Source organism: Carex rostrata, chromosome 27 (genome assembly GCF_964058835.1).
Source record: "Carex rostrata chromosome 27, lpCarRost1.2, whole genome shotgun sequence".
NCBI lineage: Eukaryota > Viridiplantae > Streptophyta > Magnoliopsida > Poales > Cyperaceae > Carex > Carex rostrata.
In genome coordinates, this window is record NC_135944.1 from 2,533,397 (window position 1) to 2,540,847 (window position 7,451).

General features: G+C 38.1%; 2 pseudogenes; both read right to left on the reverse strand.

Moving 5' to 3' along the window:
• Positions 1-314: 314 nt before the first annotated feature.
• Positions 315-1,715, reverse strand: LOC144544829 (UDP-glucosyltransferase 29 pseudogene; annotated as a pseudogene).
• Positions 1,716-5,441: 3,726 nt separating this feature from the next.
• Positions 5,442-6,842, reverse strand: LOC144544830 (UDP-glucosyltransferase 29 pseudogene; annotated as a pseudogene).
• Between the last annotated feature and the right edge of the window lie 609 nt (positions 6,843-7,451).

The following is a 7,451-nucleotide window of genomic DNA, read 5'->3' on the forward strand; positions in this document are numbered from 1 at the left end:
TAGGCCGAAAAATCGGAAAACTCGGTCGACTCAAGCACTGTTCATCCGAGTTTTGTTGAGAAACTCACGGAGGTGCGAAACTCGGGTGAAACTCGGCCTGGTCCCGTTCGATTCCTAGTTGACTCGGAATCGGCCGATATTTCGAACCATGTAGAAAACATATATAAAGCCTGAAGATCATACATATATAGACCTGAATAAACACACAACAATAGAAGAGCTTTTTTTTTTTTCCTTTTTTTTGTAATAATATAGAAGAACAGGAATATTTCAGTTCTATAGCTCAAATTTATTTCTGATTTTCCCAATTCTGCTTAATGATTGTTGACAAGTTCCAGAATTTTATCAGCCAAAATTCGGATGTCATCGTCTTTTCGATTGCGTATCACCTCGGCCAGATCATCTGCATTTTTCCTGACATTCTCGCCGTACTCCGACTGGAGAATTTGCTTAATGCACGCAGCAACATCTTCTCCCTTAAAATTCCCAAGGCCAAATTGCGGGATTTCTACTCCGATGCCAAGCTCTACCATCAGCTTGGCATTCGCCGGTTGGTCAGTATCCATTGGCAGGGCTAACATGGGAATGCCGGCCTGCATTCCTTCGAGTACTGAGCTCCAACCACAGTGTGTTAGGAAGGATCCGAGGTTGCGATGAAGCAATATCTTTCGTTGTGGAGCCCATGAGGTGATCACAAGCCCCCTTTGTGAACCTACTTTCTCCACCAAACCGTGTAGCAATGCCTTCGCCGATTCTTTACCCTTTTCGTCATTCTTTGGAAAGCGAGCAACCCAGATGAAGCAAGCACCACTGAGCTCCAAACCTCGAGCGAGTTGCTCCATCTCATCGTAAGGCAGGAAAAACTGGCTACCGAATGAGACAAACACCACGGACCTCGTCTCTCTCTGGTCCAACCATTGCATCACCTTCTCTGCCTCTTCGCTATTTCCAGGAGAAACACTCCCGACATCTGGAATCTTTGGCCCCGTCAGAACCAGCTCCTTGCCGATGAGGGTCGAGAGGTAGTCAATGTACTTGCCCTCAATTTCGCTAAAAGACCTGGCAATTACAAAGTCTGAGAGATTCCAGGAAAGGGCAACTGTCTCTAGAAAATGTCGATAACCTTGATGTTCTTCGGCTGGCCCAGTTCTTTCTCTTCGATTCTCTTGGGTTAGCTTGATTGCAGGGAAGGGAAACTCTTTAGAAGGTGCAAAATAATGATGGGCACACAGTGACATCGCAACAGTACAACCTATGTATACAACAGCCGGGATGTTGCGTTGACGTGCGAGCTTTGCGGCCCATGGTTGAAAGATATCAAAAATGAGGAGGTCAGGTTTCAGAGACTCTAGAAGATGCGAGAAGGTTTGTTCGGACTGTGCGAAGGCTCGTTTGAGTGCTGGAATTAGATGCAGTGGTAAGTGCTTTGTGGTGTGCAGATGAGCAGGCAATTCTTCATTTTCGTGAAGGCAAATCTCTACTAGGTTTATGCGGCTTTCTGGTGGCGGCGGGCTCAACGGACTTGTTACTGTTGATTGCCGGTGAAGATTGTCTCGTATGGAATCGAGTATGATCGGAGTCGAGCAAAAGTGAATAGAGAGGTTGTTGAGCTCTTGGGTTAACCTCTTGCCTAGTTCTAGGTAACGGTTTGCATGGCCGTGTGCAAGCCATGGAAGCATGAGCACATTGATCCTCTTCTCTCTTGGGTTATCCATGGACTAGATCTATAGAAGAAGAGAAATATCAAATATGTATATATTTATCTAATATATAATGATGTGATATAATTAGGTGGGCACTATGTGGTAATCAGAGAATTATTTAATGCAATCACCAACTAGGCCGACATCACAAGTTCCAATTTAGGTATTGCTCTGGTGATTTTACGAGAGTATATACATCTCCTTGGTTATTGCCCTCTGAAACATTTGGAGTTTTGCGAGGTCAATTTAGGTACCTATATCCCTGGTAAATATATCCTGGAACTTTTTATTAATTTTAAAAACAGAATTTTAAAAACAGAAATTAAAAACTGAATTTTAAAAACAGAAATTAAAACACTTGTATGAAATCTATGAAATGAAACATGTATTTAAATAACTACAAAAAATTTCAAGACCAATAGAAAATCTATGAAATCACTTGTATGATCATACAATGAGATAATTTACAATCAAATATTTTCTAATTAAAATTTTCCTATATATATCTAGTTTATCTATTCATACTGTTGAACTTGAAAGATTTATAAATATAATTCAAATCTATATTGCTACTTTTAAACACAATTTATTTATGGTCTAATAAAAATACATAAAAATAAGTGGATTAGGTGAATCAAGAGTGGTGACAGGTGTCATCATATATGCAACTTAAATAATAAATGAAATGCATTTTTACTTTTTGTATTTATATATTAATTAGTGCCTTGTACCGAACACTGTACTAGTAATTGAGGAGTTAAACTTTTGTTATAAAATACTAAATTTCTTATTTAATATACGGTAAATAAATATTAGTTCTTATAAACAGGTATAAGAAAATCTATCTAATCAGTGAATGACTATAAAATCAAATAAATTACAAATAGTTGTTCATCTCAATTCATAAAAATTCAAAGCAAATTTTAACATGTTACGACTACACTATAGCAATTTTTTTTTTCAATTACATGTATTGCTTTATGTCATATAAAATTTCCGAATTTTCGAAAATTGGGCTGTTACAGAAAAAGAATATTTAAATCTGTTGTGGAAACACTGCATGCTGGGCTAAAGCTAATGGGCTGGGCCTTTTGTCAATCTTGGTTTGACATTAAACTGCCATATCACAATTAAGGAAACAGAAAAACACACACTACCAAATAATTTGTGGTGTCAGATTGTATCTGCTGCAGTGCTTTTAAAAATGTTGTCTCACAAATTTTGTGTTATAGCATGTTTTGACAAGTCTTAGAAATAGTTCGTAAAATGGGAATCGGAATCGATCATTTAAATGTGAATCCGAATCGGGTAAATCGGTTAGTATCGGTTAAATCAAATTGGAAACTCATATTTTTTTTTAGACAGAAGCATGTTTTGTACTAAAAATAATAGAAAATTTTGATAAATAAAATAATTTTGATTTATAAGAAAAATAAATATAAGAAGAAAACTAAAGGAAGAATAAAAAAGGAGATAGAAAACATAGAAAAACAATTCGGAAGCAAATGCAAAAATGGATGGGTTCAATAACGAACAAAATGGAGAGGAGAAAGAAACGTGGAGACAGCCTTTTATATGTCATTACACCTTACATGTGGCCCATCTCCCTATCAGAGTCATTATGGACCAAATGGTTTTTAGATTTCTATGTTCAATAGACTTGGTACACCAAGTTTATTTAAGATGTCCCTAGCTATTAGCCTTTCTTCTTCGCAGAACCCTTCGTTCTTTCTTCCCAAATCAAAAACTCCTCTTATGATAAAACCAAATTCACACTTGAAACGGCAAAATCAGCTCATCTGGAAGAGAATTGTCCTAAATCGGTCTGGAATCGGTCAAGACTCGCTTGACTCGATCTGACTCGGACCAAAAATCGGGCAACTCGGGCGAGTCAACGTGATTCAACAGAGTTTTGATGAAAAAATCGCATAAGCATGAAACTCGGATGAAACTCAGCTCGGACCCGACCAAAACCGCTCTGAATTGGCTGAGTCAACTCATACTTGGCCGATTTCCAATCCATGGTCTTCGACACGGCACGTGCCAACACGCGTCGACGAAAAGGGCGCAGTTTTTTATTATACTTTGAATTCAGGAAAAGAGTAGATCCATTGTCAATCAAATTTATATTGATTTCGAAGGACAGTATTGTCATCTTATTCGCATAAAAATTTCTATGTACTTGATCTGCGCAAAAATTAAAGCAGTACACACGAATTTGGAGACAAATAAGACAAAAGCACTGTCCATCGATCGAATCTAAATTTGAGTTGCATGGACATGGAACCTAGCTACCATTTCCGTAATAACTTGGAATCAGAATCATTGTCGGGTTGTTGACGGTGAAATAGAAATCGAACGAATCGAATCGGTAACTCGGATTTTTTTAGCAAAAACTTATTTTATAGCATAAATATAGAAAAAAATTGATAAAAATAATTTGTAAAAATACTATATTAAAAAAAAATATTACACTTAAATAATCCAATAAAAAACTTGTTTTCTACTCATATTGAGCTCTTTATAAACCATAATGTAAACCACAATAAATATATAAAAAAACGAAATTAAAATATATAAATATATAACAAAACAAAATAAAAATGTAAATATAATTTTGTAACGTACCAATAAAGCTAGAACACATCACTAGATCATATAATTTTTTACAATAAATTTCTCCTCCTTGCTTCGATTTAGAATGTTAGTTTTTTTTTTTCGAAGTTAGAATGCTAATTCTCTTATCAATTTATAGACGAAAATTACACACCCAATTATCACCTCTGCTTATTATATGCTATACAAATTAGTAAATCACATTGTATGTTTTTTTTTTACTGTAAGTCAATTTCTTTTAGATTACTGTATCCATGTCAATTTTCACGAAAATTACACACCCAATCTCTTTTTTTTTTTACTGTTAAGTCAATTCGACTTCAATTTAGATTGTTGTATCCATGTCCGACAAAAATTTTATTTTTTCATTTCTTCTCTCTTGAGGGGCCCACATATCTCTCCTTTGCAAGAAACCTCTGGCCAATGGTAACAAAGCTGGCCATCCTTTCTAATTCAATTTCGGGCCCAGCTGCAGAGAAAATCCATTTAATATTTCGCTGCCCCTGCTCATTTATGTAGTAACCCACCCATATATATCTCTTTCTTCTTCTTCATGACGTTCACGTGGGTCAAATTCAACCCGTTCGCCCTTTCCTCTGCACTAGTTATTTAGCAAAACCAAATTGAACAAATAAAAATGCAGAATCGGTGAGACAATCAACCCAAAACGTGAGAGTCTGTCTGGAATCAGTGCAGACTTGCTTCGCTCGGCCGATTCATCACTTTTCAACCCAGATTTTCAAACAAAACTCGCTCGCAGTGTAAGTTGGTTTAGAACTGGGCTCAACTCGATCTAACTCGGATTAACTAGGCCGAAAAATCGGAAAACTCGGTCGACTCAAGCACTGTTCATCCGAGTTTTGTTGAGAAACTCACGGAGGTGCGAAACTCGGGTGAAACTCGGCCTGGTCCCGTTCGATTCCTAGTTGACTCGGAATCGGCCGATATTTCGAACCATGTAGAAAACATATATAAAGCCTGAAGATCATACATATATAGACCTGAATAAACACACAACAATAGAAGAGCTTTTTTTTTTTTCCTTTTTTTTGTAATAATATAGAAGAACAGGAATATTTCAGTTCTATAGCTCAAATTTATTTCTGATTTTCCCAATTCTGCTTAATGATTGTTGACAAGTTCCAGAATTTTATCAGCCAAAATTCGGATGTCATCGTCTTTTCGATTGCGTATCACCTCGGCCAGATCATCTGCATTTTTCCTGACATTCTCGCCATACTCCGACTGGAGAATTTGCTTAATGCACGCAGCAACATCTTCTCCCTTAAAATTCCCAAGGCCACATTGCGGGATTTCTACTCCGATGCCAAGCTCTACTATCAGCTTGGCATTCGCCGGTTGGTCAGTATCCATTGGCAGGGCTAACATGGGAATGCCGGCCTGCATTCCTTCGAGTACTGAGCTCCAACCACAGTGTGTTAGGAAGGATCCGAGGTTGCGATGAAGCAATATCTTTCGTTGTGGAGCCCATGAGGTGATCACAAGCCCCCTTTGTGGACCTACTTTCTCCACCAAACCGTGTAGCAATGCCTTCGCCGATTCTTTACCCTTTTCGTCATTCTTTGGAAAGCGAGCAACCCAGATGAAGCAAGCACCACTGAGCTCCAAACCTCGAGCGAGTTGCTCCATCTCATCGTAAGGCAGGAAAAACTGGCTACCGAATGAGACAAACACCACAGACCTCGTCTCTCTCTGGTCCAACCATTGCATCACCTTCTCTGCCTCTTCGCTATTTCCAGGAGAAACACTCCCGACATCTGGAATCTTTGGCCCCGTCAGAACCAGCTCCTTGCCGATGAGGGTCGAGAGGTAGTCAATGTACTTGCCCTCAATTTCGCTAAAAGACCTGGCAATTACAAAGTCTGAGAGATTCCAGGAAAGGGCAACTGTCTCTAGAAAATGTCGATAACCTTGATGTTCTTCGGCTGGCCCAGTTCTTTGTCTTCGATTCTCTTGGGTTAGCTTGATTGCAGGGAAGGGAAACTCTTTAGAAGGTGCAAAATAATGATGGGCACACAGTGACATCGCAACAGTACAACCTATGTATACAACAGCCGGGATGTTGCGTTGGCGTGCGAGCTTTGCCGCCCATGGTTGAAAGATATCAAAAATGAGGAGGTCAGGTTTCAGAGACTCTAGAAGATGCGAGAAGGTTTGTTCGGACTGTGCGAAGGCTCGTTTGAGTGCTGGAATTAGATGCAGTGGTAAGTGCTTTGTGGTGTGCAGATGAGCAGGCAATTCTTCATTTTCGTGAAGGCAAATCTCTACTAGGTTTATGCGGCTTTCTGGTGGCGGCGGGCTCAACGGACTTGTTACTGTTGATTGCCGGTGAAGATTGTCTCGTATGGAATCGAGTATGATCGGAGTCGAGCAAAAGTGAATAGAGAGGTTGTTGAGCTCTTGGGTTAACCTCTTGCCTAGTTCTAGGTAACGGTTTGCATGGCCGTGTGCAAGCCATGGAAGCATGAGCACATTGATCCTCTTCTCTCTTGGGTTATCCATGGACTAGATCTATAGAAGAAGAGAAATATCAAATATGTATATATTTATCTAATATATAATGATGTGATATAATTAGGTGGGCACTATGTGGTAATCAGAGAATTATTTAATGCAATCACCAACTAGGCCGACATCACAAGTTCCAATTTAGGTATTGCTCTGGTGATTTTACGAGAGTATACATCTCCTTGGTTATTGCCCTCTGAAACATTTGGAGTTTTGCGAGGTCAATTTAGGTACGTATATCCCTTGTAAATATGTCCTGAAACTTTTTATTAATAATAAAAGAGAAAATTTCCAGTGTACTCATACAAATATTTGAAATAATCAATTTTTTCAAAAAAATCAAAATATCTAATATTCTCACAAAAATTTTACATAATCTCTTCTATACCCTTTTAGTTATTTAACCTTTTTATTTAATTACTTTAAAAATTATATTGACTAATATATCCTTCAACATGAAATAGAGATGTACAGCTCTTCTAATTTTCTTTCTCCCCCACTGTACTCGACACCTAACATTTTCTCTTGCTTTTATTCAAAATAAAAAACAGTACCACTGTCATTTGTTCAAATAACTTTAATGAATCCAAACAATTGCAATAA